The 15,736-nt window shown below is 37.6% G+C and overlaps 1 protein-coding gene and 1 long non-coding RNA gene across 2 annotated transcripts in view; one reads left to right on the top strand and one right to left on the bottom strand.

The window, feature by feature from the left end:
* The window catches only part of LOC132103008 (cell adhesion molecule 4-like), a 126,458-nt gene that overhangs the window by 66,392 nt on the left and 44,330 nt on the right, over positions 1-15,736 (top strand). The gene's annotated exons all lie outside the window — the stretch shown is intronic.
* Positions 2,563-3,075, bottom strand: LOC132103629 (uncharacterized). The gene is made up of 2 exons (XR_009423419.1): positions 2,869-3,075; positions 2,563-2,780 (listed from the first exon to the last, which is right to left on the bottom strand). It is a non-coding gene; the product is annotated as an uncharacterized LOC132103629 (long non-coding RNA).

The following is a 15,736-nucleotide window of genomic DNA, read 5'->3' as shown; positions in this document are numbered from 1 at the left end:
AAATAAAATCTGTGCTCTGAGAGAAATTTTCTGAGAGAGCCAAAATTTCAAGAGCAAAACTGAAACGAGCATTTTCTTTTGTGTCCATGATGGACTTTTTACGAGAATAATGTCAAAAGAGTAATGAGAATAGTGTCATAGTATACAACATGGATATGATGGTACTGTCCCAGCCGGCATTTCAACATTGAAACAACGTCAGGTACCATGGTTGAATCAACGTTGAATTACCTTTCGATTTTGCAAATTGGATCAACGTTGAAATCACGACGTTGATTCACCGTTGAAATCCCGACACTGTTTCACCCTCTTACCTTCATCACGGTTGAATTACGGTCGTTCTGCAGACCTTGGATTAAAGATGAATGAGGTGTTGATTTTTAAAAGTTAATCAACGTTGATTACACGACGTTGTTTCACCGTCGTACCTTGCACCGTTTATAAATACACAAGTGTATGTTCAAGTAAATCCTAGTTTGCATTTAGATCAACACTGTACAGGCAATGCTAAAAATCAAATGACTGGCAGCAAGGGCTTTTCAATCAACTTCAATAAACTATCACATGCTCAAAAATGTAAAACAGCAGTTTTATTTTGGAAACATACTGTATAAAACAGATGAAAATAATCCCAAACTTTATTATGCAGAGTATGCATGGATGTTTTGTTAAAAACATGTAGTAGAACAATCCAAATACAATAATATTTAAGAGTTTTTGTAAAATGTTTTTGCATATAAATGCATATTTTTTGCAGCACTTGCAAGGCAAACCCTAGTACCTTTATGACTGAAACCAGGGGATCTTTTATTTTGGTGGAAAACTACAGTTTCTGTAAAAAACATGTTTTAGTAATGTGTCTCATTACAAGAGATGTGTACATTTGTGCAGTGAAAATGTGTTGCACAGTTCGAGCAGGGAACCTTCAACCAGTTGATTTCAAATGGGAACCCCCCCGGACTGTGTCCTCTTTACCGTGGGGCATGCAGAATGAGATTTCTACCGAAGGGGACTCTAAAATGTTAGAACCAACAGCCTCGTGCATACAGTGTGGTTGTGCTTCGGGTGATCCTTGAAAGTGTCCCAGCGCTAGGTCCTTTCTGACGCCATCCCCTCCACTCTCTCCCACTTGTGCACTTTCTGTACCGTCCTGTATAAACATCTACATTTAATCATTTAACAGACGATTTTCTCCAAAGCGACTTACAAATGAGAACAATAGAAGCAGTAAGGTCAACAAGAGAACAACAACAGTATACAAGTGCCATGACAAGTCTCAGTTAGTCTAGTATAGAACACATAGCCAGGTTTTTTTTTTTTTAAGAAAAGAAGGAAAGTGCTAGTATTAGTTGGTTAAGTTCTGGTAAAAAAGATGACTCTTTAGATGTTTCTTGAAGATGAGTAAAGCCTCAACTGTACGAATTGAGATTGGGAGGTCATTCCACCAGCTGGGCACAGTCCAGGAAAAGGTCAGTGAGAGTGAGAGTGATTTTGAACCTCTTTGGGATGGCAACACAAGGCGTCGTTCACTTGCAGAGCGCAAACTTCTGGAGGGCACATAAGATTTAACCAGTGAGTTTAGGTATGTTCACAATGTTTCACAATAACTTTGATATTGTGAAATATATTTAACTGAAAACTGAATGCAAAATAAATCACAGAATATTTCACTTTACAGTTCAGTAACAGTGAGGTTGGAAACAAAGTGGACAACACTATTCATTAAACACTTATTTAATGTATTCAGATGAAAATGTACAATATTAACAAATTATTCACAAGCAGTGTTTTCAGAGCCCCAAGTTACACTGTTTTTATCAGAACACTAGCAATACAGTGTAGTAAAATAAGTATCAAATTCAGTACATTTTTATTAAACTAAGCACAATCAAAACCTATCACAAAAGATCAATGAATCTCTATCAGAAGTGACAATGCAGTGAAGCAGATGAACAATTTCTTACCAATGTTTCAAGAACAAGCTGGATCCTTGATGACTCTACAAGGGGAAAGAAGAAATTGTTTACTGAAAAGTTCTTAAAAAGCAGGATTTCATTTTCTACCATTTCTTTAAACCATTGGTTCTCAAACTTTTTATACCAAGTACCACTTCAGAAAATATTTGTTATTAAATATTAAGTTCCACCATAATGACCAACATTAAATTTCAGCAGCGTAGTAGGCCTAACTATTCAGCTACAGCTCTACAGTTAAAAAATGAGGCAGTTTTATTCTAATAAGAATATTAATTGTTGTCAGCCACTTTACCATATGGGAAATACAGTTTGAACATTAACACTACACTGTGCTTACGTACAGTTAAATGAAAAAAAAAGTTTAAATTAAAATGTAATTTTAAATGTAATTATGTAAAAAAAAGTTACAAAACTGTACTGTACATTAACTGTAACATACTTAAATGTGCAAAAAAACCTTACTCAAAGATTAAATTAAAATGTATTAACATTAATTAGTTTAATTTAGTGATTCACCTGCGTAACAACTAGAAGGGGCCTGACACTTTGAGAACCATGGCTTTAAACAATCCTTTTTTTTTTTTAATTCATTTTCATTAATTCTTTAAAATTATATTATTTAAATACCGACATTTGCACTTATATGTTTCAGAAAACACTTTGAAACTATTATAAGAATAAAAACATATATAACACACCTAATGCATGGGATTCATATCAGGAAAATGTGGAAAAATCTCTAAAAGACAGATATTAACACATAACTTACCAGCAACACATTAGGTGAGCATCTAACTTGATCATCTGTGATAAAGCAATGCAAAAATACACACGGTTATTTATTTATCTGCAGGTTACATGTCAAAGATAATAAAGATAGCGATTTTCTTACCTCATTTTGCCAGTATGTTTGCAGGACCTCGCAGAACACATCTGACCCTTCTTGTGTTCACAGTTTTTGTTCTCCATTGACATGTAACGACTCAAATTCGCTCAAAATAAAAAAAAATTACATGCAAATATTAAATAATTTGGGACCGACCGAGCAGTCAGTTATAACGAGCAGCAGCTCACAGTCAGCCGCCTCACTCACAGAAAGACGACAATAACGGTCATATTTTTAAATGTAGAAAGGCGCGAACCGTGCGATAAAAGTGTGATAAAGCAGCGAAATGTATATAGTTTTATTGTTGTTAATGATGATAATATTTAACATATACCTTTAGATTTTAGAATAGGTATCATGACTAAGATATTTTAAAATGCTATTAAAATAATAATTTAATTAATTTAAATAATTTTATATAAATAATTTTAAAGCTTGTTAATCTTTTTCAACCATTTAGCATTAAACATTTTTAACGTTGTTTCATTAAAACAACTGACCCTATTTCAACCATATTTCAACATTGAAAGTTGGTCATGTGCTGTAAGTTTTTCATCCATTCATCTTTAAACGTTGAATCAACGTTGTTTCAACGTTGAAACCACAACTGACCTTATTTCAACCATATTTCAACGTTGAAAGTTGGTCATGTGCTGGAAGTTTTTCAACCATTCAGCTTTAAACGTTAAATCAACATTGTTTCAACGTTGAAACCACAACTGACCTTATTTCAACCATATTTCAACGTTGAAGGTCGGTCATGTGCCGGCTGGGGTACAACTTTCTTATAGGGTTGCGAATTTTAATCTCGATCTTGAATGCTGCCTCTCTCAATTAATTAACCATAATTGTCTCCATTATTTGTCTGCTGGTAATTTATCCTGAAAGTATTTTTCCCCCATTTTATATTTTCGTTATCTTACATTAATAAGTGTCCACAAGCTTTCATGCCTTGGGTTGCCAGATGTCAAGAGTTTAAACCCCCCAACCAAAGCTTTTCTCTTACATGGATAAATTAAAGAGAATACTATATCTATTATGAAGTTCAAACATGAATATTGACTTTATTGAATAAATGCACTTATGCAACTTCTGTGCCATAACGCAAAGTCTTTTTTGTTGTTGTTTTGATAGAATGATAGCATAATACGGTATTATTATTACAAATTTCACTGTTTTAACTTTAGATAGAAGCTCCTTAAGGTTTAACAGTTTTTATAGTGTAGAGATTGTTAATTTTATATGATAAATATAATAAATCAGAAAACTACATCAGGAAAAAATAAACCCTGCATAAGAATTGGAGGTCTTAATAATCGCAATTATTATTTTCTTTACAAAAAAAATCATGATTATTTGTTTAACCGTTATCATCGAGACCATACTTTTTTGATCATTTTCAGAATATTATGATTATTAAATCATTCTCAAAATCGTCGATTTTTTTTTATAAAATGTAATGTGGTCGTAAATTCAACTTGGATACCTCCACATTTGCTGTCCTTAGAGAGAAGATTCGCAGTTAGAGAATGAGCAGCAATGTGACGGGGCACATGTGAACCAATCACACAGAGAGGCATTGTGGGATGGAGGAGACGTGACTGGAGGTCCGTGTTTTACAAATTGCCGCTAAAAATGAAGCAGGCAAAGGTTGAACAAGAGATGTATAAAACGGAGCGAGAGAGAAAGCATTGAAGAGAGTACAGATTGCTCACAGCAAGAGATGTTCTCTTTGCACTCCAGATCGCAGCGCGGGTGTGTAGCTGTCTCTCCGGCGGGCATCCCGCTGCCCGGTCCATCCCCGACACCACGCGTGGGCAACAGCACTTTATCACCAGTGCGTGCACACACGCTTGCAGAGTCTCGGCTTGCTGATGGTTCCGCTCCAGCCCCCCTACTATCTCTCTGCATCCGAAAAACCCATCTAGCCGAATTGGCAATGCACAACTCTATTCATTAAACAAAACAATTCAGACTCAGAGAGAATGAATCACAGCCTAACTACTGTAAGAGGTGAGGAATCACACTGTAAACCGAGCGTGTGAGCTCTCCCGCTGGCCGTCTGCGTGCCGGAGACAGGCTGAAGCCCCACTGTGGCGGCTGACAGGTCACAGAAGCCCCATATCACCAGGCACTAACCACCAGCCAGGTTAAACAAAGACTACAATCTAACAAGTTCCTCCTGACGACTTAAAAACACACCAGCAGTATCTCTTGTACTGTGTGTGCTGTCTTTTTTTTTTATCTCTCTCCCACTTTGTCACAGTCTTTTCCCTCTTGCTTTTGTCCTCCTAGCCTGTTTCTTCTTCTTGGCTCTTGTCTTTTAGTTTTTTACCTACCAGAACGGATCTGGAGAGCTGACCGGGGGGCTTGGCGAACCCACGGAGGAACCGCTGGCTCTTGAAGTGCTCTTCACACTCTCTGAGATCAGAAGGCTAATCAGGAAGCCCTCTTTCAGGCACCTGCGAGCCCCCTCCAGTAGTTTGGGTTGTTGTTAGTTAGCACCACATTAGAGGAAGTTAACTGCAATTACATTCGCCTGCCTGCGGGGGTCAGCCAGGTTGCTCCTCATTAACTCCAGCTTCTTTCAGTTGTTGTTTTCCTTCTCTCCTGCTACTTTCTCACTGTTTTCCCTTTCTAGGTCACATCAGAGACAACAATTAGAGGGGGAAAGAATAGGAGAGGGCTCGGAGGAGAGGAGAAGCATCTTTTGTGTGGCATATTGCGGGCGAACACAATGGTGTCAGTGTGCTCGAGACCTGAGAAAGACTTTTGACAGCCACAGAGTGTGGGCCAGCGTGTTTATTCATCTTTGCCCCAGCGGTCGAGGGCTTTTAAATGGATGGAAAGAGTGTGGGAGGGCATTTATGAAGGAGAAATATGTTGAAAATTTCAAGCTTTATTTCTTTGCATCTCGGCGTCGGCTTGTCTATGTATGTGGGAGTTTGTGAGATGTATAATTGTGTGTGTGAATGCCTGGCAGGACAGAGAACAATATGAACAATTTGGGCTTGACATCATCAGCAAGCTGCTTGTCAGAATAATTTAGATGCTTTTGATGCTTTCAGATGCAGAGGCTATGAGCCAACAAACAGACACTCACTGTGAGCGTAACACAAATGCAAATATCACCGATCACAGAGTCGGAGAGAAACAAACTAGACACAAACACACTTGATTATTCATCTCCTTCAACTCTGGATGGTGACTCAACAATTACTCATTGGTGAGCCACCACATGTTGACGTATAATTGGCTCCCTGCTGTTGTTCATTCAAGACTGATCCTCTCAACTGAACTACTGACCATCTTAGATGACCACCTGAAACCGTGCGGTGCTGTTTTTCTTTAGTAAGCTGCTTTACTCTTACTTTTAGCAGACTGGCATCATTCATCTGAGACCGGTTGAGATGGTTGAAATGAAGCTGTTTTTTGTGTTCTGTCTTTCTTCGCCAGCTGTGAGCACTCGTGATGGCATGATAAATGAGAAATACACAGTTCAGCAACTCTTCAAATGCTGAGTAGTAAACCTCAAGACGACCTCGACTCAGCCTTCCCTGATGAAAAGACCAACATGTCTAGTCACGAGCATCTGTTGTGGTTTGTATTCTAGACCCCAGAATCAGATGCTGGTGTGTTGGTTTGTGATAGACAATAGACAGATTTTTGGCCCTTGTAGGACTACCAGAAGTCATTTTTCCAAAATCTTCCAACTACCTTGCCAATGGATAATGCACATTTTCTGTTGTCAAAGAACTGTTATTTTAAATTGAAATTTATGAATCTTTTGCACATTTTATTTGAATGTTAGACTATTTATCTATATCTATATCCACCCTTACACACAAAATACAAAATTCAAAATAACATTGATTTATATAAACTCCAACCTGGAGTCAACCAACTTCACCACAATGACCTCTGGTCAACCAGCATTGCTTCATCTTTGTAGGTGAACACCATTGATATCCACCAGCTGAAAAACCAAGCTGATACTAACCGAGGAAATTCATTCTGGTCTAAGCTGGTCTTGTCAGCAGCATTCATGCACGGTGCTTCATTTCTCCGTGGCTTAATCTCACTCTTACCCTATTCCTAATGGACCACCCACCACCCCTTCGTATCCACCTCTCTCTCTGACTGTGGTATCATTACTGTAGCTTCATATGAGTTTTCATTGACAATCAGTTGCTGGGTTCAGCAATAACAGTGGTCACAGTTCTGGGCTCCTGAGGGCCCCAGTCTGAGCTTGAGAGTGTGTGTAAAGCAGTATTGATTGTGCACAGAGCGAGCGTATTTCACATCCTGCTGTGATTTCTCTGCCCCTGGTGCTCTTTGTCGTAGATTTATGAGGTCCTGTAAAGATGCTGATGTGAAGCCTGATGCGTAATTCAACATTTCAGTGTGGCTCTGCTCACCGTCTGCTGTTCAGGAAATCTATATATATTTATCTGTTTGAGCCTGAGATAAAAAGTTGGTGTGGGTGAGAATGTGCATTTGTGTTTCCACCTTGTCACCTCATACCAGCTGCTGTCTTTCTATTTTTCTTTCGCTGTCCTCTGCCTGAACTCAGCTGCTCAACATAGCCACTGCCTGACACCTCAGCCATATTAATGACAGCGAGGAGATGGAGAGAGATAGAGGGGAGAGGGATGGAGGGATGGGGTGATGGAATAAATCGCATGCAGAGGAGGAGAACTGGATAAACTTATATTGTGAGAGACTGGGGCTAGTTGTCACATAGGTGATTTTTCGTAAGTGCTTATACAGTAAGTGTTTTGTCTAGGTTTTGTATGATGGTTTTGAGCATCTACTTCAAATAATTATCAGGTTATTGTTATGGTCCATAACATAGTAATTATTAGTGCATCCCCAGTATTTTAATAATCATCAGTTTGAAATTAATTATAGTTATTAACTGCAATATTTGTTGAAAAAAAATATTTTGCACATTGCAAATGGAATTGAGAAAAGTTAACAATTCAGGGAAATGTGATGTAGGCTATTCAGATTTTTACGTTTTCTCAACTGTTGTCTTAATAATTGTCTTAGTAAAAGTAAATTAGTCTTTTGTAAATTTTAACTTGTTTGTTCACTGTTCACTGTTGTTAAATGCAAAATGCCTCATTCAGCCAAAAAAATTAAATAAACTACAGATTTTTTTGTTTCATCAAATTTTTTAGTAACACACAAAATAAATTAATATTTTGGTGCATATGCTTAGTATTATAGAATACTTAATGTGTGAGAAGTGCATTGTTGTTTCTGAAGAATCCATCATCTTACAAAGAAAATATATCTGGGCTATAGTTTTAAAAGACTGTACAAAGAGTCCGCAAACAGCAATCAATAATATTGTAACATTAACTGCATAATTTATTAATTCTGCAATACATGTTGGTAACTCAAAAATGTTTTCAGCAGTATTGCTCAATATGAAATTCTTTGTTCAGGAACCTGTGTTTCACTAGTCGGGTCAGCATTTGGGGGAATTCTGTTGATATAACATGGCTTTTCATGTAGTTTCAAGTAATTCACATATATTATTATTTAATACTAAAAAGGTCCTGTCAACTGGAAAATATGCAGTTGCTTTTATACAGTGCAGTGTGACAACATCCTAGTCCTGGTATTATGTTGCCACAGAAGTCCAATGCATGTTCAATGACCTGAATCTTTTTCCTGGACGATGTTGTTGGAAATGTTCAACAGCTATTTTGCAGCCAAGATGTTAATGTATGTGCCTATACACAGACACTGACCTTTAAAACTAAACCTACCCTGGGAAATATCCACTGGAGTAAAAAGTGACAGCAAGCATGAGCGTCCCCAAGGACAATCCTCTCTGTATACTTGGAAGAAATAAGCAAAAAAAGAATAAGGAATGAAATATGATGCAGATTATGCCCAGAGCTCTTGTATTTTCTGATCACTGTGGAAGGACTCTGTGGATCGACTCACCTGATTGGCCGAGAGTGCTGGTGTGTGGCCGGAGCACAGAGGCGTGTGAGCCTACTGATAGGCAGTTGCTTGGCGACTGCATGCTTTATGCTGAATGACATTACTGGCTGTGTTTGTTGCAGCCAGTGCCCAGCTGTGCATGAAGAAAGGAGAGAACGAGGGAGATAGAAAAGAGCAGACAAATGAGAGGGGAGAGAGAGAAAGAGAGAGAGAGCAAGGATTTGCCTGCTTGGCTTATGCTAGTAGAAGAGCTGTAATAACTATAATTACGGCACAATTTAACACATTAAACAACGAGATTGATGCCACACCTACAGCTAGGAGCTTGTTTGAATCTGTGAGTGTGTGTACGTGCATAGAAATGCATGTGTGTGCTAAACTAATAATAAAAACCTAATGAAAGCATCTAGAAATATTGTGTTTGTGAGTTTAAATTTGCACATAGACACTTTCTGTATGTGGAAAACCATTTTTTTTTAAAATGGGACAAACAAATTAAAGTCTTCATTAGTGTGTGTAGTAATAGTTTGGAGCTCTATATGTAGAAGCAAGCTAATGAGCCTTGTGATTAATACACACAAACACAGAAACAAAAATAGAAGTCTTTGGTGCAAAGAGATGCACAGAGACAAAACGTAGGGATAGTAGCGCAGAAGGGGAGATGTAGTGTGTGTGTGTGTGTGTGTGTGTGTGTAGGTGGGAGATAATAATGCTTTCAAACAGCCAAGATGTTCTGTGTTCTTGGCTGCTGACTATCTGAAAGCAACAGCTTGAGTTTGACATGAAGCTCTGTAGTAAAAACTACAGTGCATTATTTATCAAGGAGCACCTTTATGCTGAGGTCACCTTGCCCAGAAAGTGTCCACTTCCTCGTAATGATGAAGGGAAGATGGGATTGAAATAGGAGAAGAGGAAACGTGGATGAAGAAAAAAAATAGCTGGATTTGTAAGGGTTTAGTGTTGTGTGTGTGACATGTAATTACATTTTGGCACAGTTTAATGTGCAAGGCCAGAAGTCTTTTCTGTGCCGTAAATTTTATTTCTTTAGCTTTTATGAGACTATATTTGTTCATCAATTTGTAAAATACACTGTACAAATGTACTTCAATACATTTGTGTTCTGCGGTACTGAGGGCTGCTGTTGCCAGTGCTCATCTCCTAGTTTATTACCAATTGTTTAACTGTTTACGGTGCTATTTACATTGGTGGTGTTCTTTTGAGTTATGCTGAATGTCACCTTGTCCTTTTGTGTGCATCGTTGCTCTGAAGAGTTTTCATCTCTTGGGATATTGTCAGCCGGACAAATGTGTCCCCAATAGTTCAGCTTTTGTCTAACCTTGATTTCTGTTACTCAAGGTTAACGTTATTGGTGTGAGAGAGGAGATGTTCATTTGAAAAATGTGACCAGATATATTTTAGCATTATGTAGAGCAGTTGCACACAGAATTGTACATTACTATTCAAAAGTGTGGGGACAGCCTTCAGCCTTGGAGAGCATGAGACACTTCTTTCGAAAAACATCCCTGACCTCAAATACTTCTGGTAGTGTTTATACAACAGATACATGATACAGCTACTTTTAAACGTGTATGCTTTTTTCCTCATTATTTCCAAAACGTGAATATATTTCAGCACCTTTAAATATGCAAAAGAATGTAAATCTGGCGAACTTTTTTATTCATTAAAATTACACACTGCACCTTTAAGGAAGACAGCTTCCTATTTGTGAGGTTGCTCTCTTGATCTGTAATCTACATAGACATCTGTCTCTCTCTCCCTTCGCCTCGCTCTCACACATGCAGTTCACACAAACACACACAATCTCATCTATTTTCATTACCAAAAATGTTTCACCTGACTGCACACTGAGAGACTGATTATAACTCTCACGTTTGAGGTTTTTGAAACAATGATTCAGGCATAACAATTTTCATAAACATCTTATCACCCACTTTCTGTTTCTCTCTCTCTCTCTCTCTCACACACACACACACACACACACACACACACACACACACCGTCTGTGCCCATGGGCAGTACAGACCTATGGTAATTGAACTGACATACCTACAGTGTATTAATACAAGTTTAATATGGCTGGTGTGAATGAGAGGAGAGCCGGAGACATAAAGACGATGACTGGAGAGAGAGAGAGAGAGAGAGAGAGAGAAAGAGAGAGGGCGAGTTAGAAATGGAGGCAGCAGAGCAAATCAAAGCCAAATTAAATGGATTTGCATATTTCAATGAACGCCGCAGGTAGACCTTCTAATTATTTCATTTTCCCTCAACTCTAATTTCCTTACTTGTTCCTCTCAGTCGACAGACGGCCTGTTGGACTGTTAAAGATGCGTACTTTAGCTCCAGACAAATTTTTCAGACCGTTTCAGTGGCTGTAGCTCTCAGTTATTGCTAGTGATGCACTTGGTGTTGTCCGTCCTGTCCCGCTGTCCCAACATCATCCAAATCTATTTTGTGTCTCCTCCTACGTTTGTTCAGTTATTTGTTTTTGGAAATGTTCCTCTTTCAATGAAACCCTCCCGTGAGACTGTTTCCCATAGTTCAGAGTTGAATTCAGCTCTCAGTCTGTGGCTGTGATGTCTCACACTGTTGGCAAATCAATGAAGTGATGGTTAAGCAACCCAATTTTTGACAAAGTCACAGCAACGATTATATGAATATTAGTCTTAAATATTGTATGACATCTCACTGACATGATAAGGATAATTGACTATAGGTAGTGTTTAGAGATTTAAGGGGGGAAATTGATTGTTTTGGTCTGTTGTTTAATGGATTTAGATGTGCTGGGCATGCTGGAATTGTAATGCTGGCCACACAAAAATATGTGAGTGATTGGAGTGTGAGTGTGATTTTGTAAAAAGCACATTACTGGCATATTTTGCACCAGTAATGTGCCAAATCTAATACGGCAAAATCTAATGATGTTGCAAGGCAGGCTTTGTTGAAATTACAACACAATTCATGGTTATCACTAGGACTGGGTAAAAATATTGATATTTGTTATAGTATATATTGATATAGTGTTCCCAATATTGATTCTTAAAATTAAGCAAGATCAAATTTCTGCTAACTGGTCTTAGGGTGTGAAAGTTATACCAATTACACAAAACCCACTCAACTGTATAGTTTGAGTTGTGTTGTTTTGTTTTTAAATGTATATTTTTCGTAATGTGTTTTCCAGCACTGTTTTTCATCAGCAGCGAGCACATCTGCTGAATCTTAAGTGTCACTGTAAAAAAAAAGTAAAATAGAAACATTTTACCAGCAGTTGTGAATTTAAGTTTGCAGTCTGTATTGAATGTGATTCAATAAAACAGTATGTACCCCAAAATAATGGCCAGATACACCTTTAAAGGGATAGTTCACCAAAGAAATAACATTTTGTCAATATTTACTCATGCTCAAGTTGTTCCAAACCACTATTAATTTCTGTCACCCTTTGAATATAGAAGAGGTATTACATAGTATATGTTGTGTACATAGTGATTTTGTGATATCCAGGAAACTATGCTTTTTTACTGTAAAGGCAACAAAACATTGTATGAACAGACACTATAGTTACCATAGATATTACTGTATATTGTTCATAGATGAAAACCCGATTATGGTAAGGAATTAGAATTTCTGACAAGTTCTCTATGTTGTGAAGTAATCACAACAGACTAGGTCAGCTGCAGTCAGATCAGCCCAGGGCTTTTCAGGGGGGCGAGGTTTAAAGAGATGGGAATAACAGAATGTTTCCTGTAGAAGGTGAAAGAGGTGAAATGTATTTCTAGGAAACACCAAAAATAAAATTATGAACTTGTAAATGAGCACTTTAAAACAGTCTGACACACGAAGGTCATTTTGGACATACTGGACGACAAAATGGACATTATAACTTAAATCTTATTCATATTCAATCAAATCCAACTGAATCAATAGCTTATGAATCACTATTAAATTGAATCAGGTAATCTGTATTGATACACAGTTACCACATAGTTACCTCTGATGTGAACAAATCAAAGAGAGTCAACCAATATATTAAAAAAGCTCAGTGCCTGTCTCTCACCCACCTTCTAACAATTCTCTAATTCAATACCGTGTATCTACGGATACCTTATTCTTACAGTCTCTATTTCTGTGTCTCTGAGAAAGTGGGGATATTCTACGTCTGTGTCATACGTCTCTGACAGTAAAGATGCATTAAGTGAATCTGTATTCAGTGTCTCTGACAGTGACGACATATTCTGCCATTTCATAATCTTGTTTTGAAGCCCAATGACATTATAACTTGTATCATGGTTGGGTTTTAATCTTTCAGTATTCTATGGCCATTTAATTTTTAGTTTTTTTGTAATTTGATTTGCTGTGATTTGTACAGGGTCAGAGAAGATGTTACTGATGCACATTTTCTGTCATATATAGGTTTCAGAACCCAAGAAAATATATTATATTCAGCACAGAACTTTTCACCATATTTAGATTCACCTCCTGTAGATTTATTCTGGATGATATACATTGTTTTATATTTATAATGACTATTCGGCCTAGTTTTGCCTGCAAGCGTTTGATTGTGGGTGATCAGGATACAGATGTAAAACTGGGGTCTTGATTGATCCTGATTGATTGATTTCCTTATTTATTTATTTAAAAATACTGTAAAAAGTGTTTTTGAGAGTGCCCCTCCTACACATATGACCCTATTACTGACTGGATCATTCATTTTAGATTCATAGTGCGCATTCACAATAGCAATACGATCCCTTTCGATCATTTTTCTTCATAATTTAACTGGAATTGGAATTTAATTATGCAAGTTGAATAATGAACTCGTTTTAATCACTCTAATACTCTCAACAGTCTGGATAGGTCTAGAAGCACAACTCTTGATTAATTGTGATTGCAGTTTCTTCCCATGATTCCTCATCCCACTCCTCGGTCTCGTTTTAACATGATCATGTGCTCTGTCTTTCGCTTTTCCCTTACAGACACCTCCGTCATCTTCATCCTCACAGCATAAATGTCAAATTAAACGGCTTCCTCTTTGTTTTGCAGTCTCTCTCACTCTTCTCTCTGTTGCCCTCTCTTCTTCTTCTTTTCCCAGCATGCTGGCTTGTATAAAAGGTTGTTATGTGAGTTAGGTGTTAATTGGTTGCTGAAGTTCATTAATATTCTCCTTGCGACTTTGCTCATCAAGAGCCAAGTGGAGAAAACTGATGAGTGTGTGATTTTGCTCCAAAGAGAGAGAAAGAGAGAGAACTAGGGAGAGAATGAGAGAATGATTGAGAGGGAGGAAGAAAGAGCAAGGTTCAAAGCCTCTCTGTAAGGTCACTGGCACCGGAAAAAAAAGAAAACAGAGTTATTTAGAAAGAAAGAGACAGAGAGACAGTCTAATGCGGTGAACAGAGAGAGAGAGATAGACAGAGAGAGAAACACTGTTGATAAAGAGACTCTAAAGGGCACTTTTCAGAGATGAACGGAAAAGGAAGACTATGTTATCATATGGAAAGAAATAGTCCCTTTGTGGGCTGATAGATAACTGGCAGAATGGGGACGAGACGGGAAGGCTTGAAGAAAACAGTTTGGTGATCACGTTCTTGTTCTCCTGTTCCTTTTGATAACAACATGCAGTGCTGCTCAGCAGGCTGTGATCCCGGTGAGAAACAGCACACAGAACCTGCGAGAACACGCTTCCTGTTGACCAACTTTATTCAAGTGTGTTTGTCTCTCTGCAGGAGTGTGTACTTACTAGCTGAACCCCGACTACTGCAGTGCAAAGGCAAATGCACAAATGTGACAACTGACATCAAATATCAATTGAATATTTATCAAATCAATCATTATTCAATCAAAAAGCTGTTTTTCTCAGTTTTAGAATTGGTGGAGATGTTAACATTGCATGATAGAGTATCATATTTAGAGTACATTTAATCGTTTACCAGATGTTTTCTCCGAACAAACTTACAAATGAGAAACATCACGAGCAATTTATCATATTAATAATGTTGCTTTTTCAGTAACAAGCTACTAGGGAATATTTAGCAGTTGTAGCGTGACGAAACAGCTATATCATATTTGTCACACTGTATCTCACGTGCAGGTTTACAGCCTATGGGCCGAGGCAATGATCAAATAAGTCTGACTTATTTTAGTGAATCAGTTCATTCGGGAAATTTAAACAGAAACTACTGTTTACTGATTTGTGTTTTTGTGCAGAAGTGCGCCAATTGCTTGAGCACCAGATTAGCGTATTTTAAGGTTTTCAGAGGGACCGTGTGACCCTGAAGACCGAAACCTAAGATAAGATAATTAACTAAGATAATTAAAATATATTTAGAAGTTTAATTATATAAATATAATCTGATAAGCTGTTTTTCTGTTTTGAAAGAAACTGAGAACGTAAAGATCAAGTTTGAGTTGATACAACGGTCAGAACATTCATTAGTAATACAATTCGTAGCATAACAATCACATACACTACACATGATATTTTTAAGAAAATGAATTTTATTTCTGGCAAACGGTTAATAATTTGACTGGAGCAGCTCTGTAGTGCAGCAGATTTGTTATTTTATTTTATTTAAATTGTTTGTAAAATCTTCAGTGTTTACAGCTTCATTATAATTGAAATGATTCGGAGCACAGTCTGTTACAGTGTTTGTGCTTTTAGAGGGGTATTTTAGATGTACAGTGCTGTAAATGGCCTGTGTGTAGGGGTGACTGGGGTTAGTTCATTTCAAGTGCTTAAATAGCGTCCCTCAAATTGAGACTTTGGCAGGACTTGGATTTCTGTTTCGTCTGTATTTTGTTGTTAGTCAACTGTGTGCGTGTGCCTCGGGGTTTGTGTGTGTGTTTGTATAAAGGGTGATAATTGTGCTCATAGGTTTTGAGTTCGTGTGAGGTTTTAATG

Source organism: Carassius carassius, chromosome 24 (genome assembly GCF_963082965.1).
Source record: "Carassius carassius chromosome 24, fCarCar2.1, whole genome shotgun sequence".
Lineage (NCBI taxonomy): Eukaryota > Metazoa > Chordata > Actinopteri > Cypriniformes > Cyprinidae > Carassius > Carassius carassius.
The sequence above is the reverse complement of the archived record's forward strand: the minus strand, read 5'-3'. Positions and strand labels throughout refer to the sequence as shown.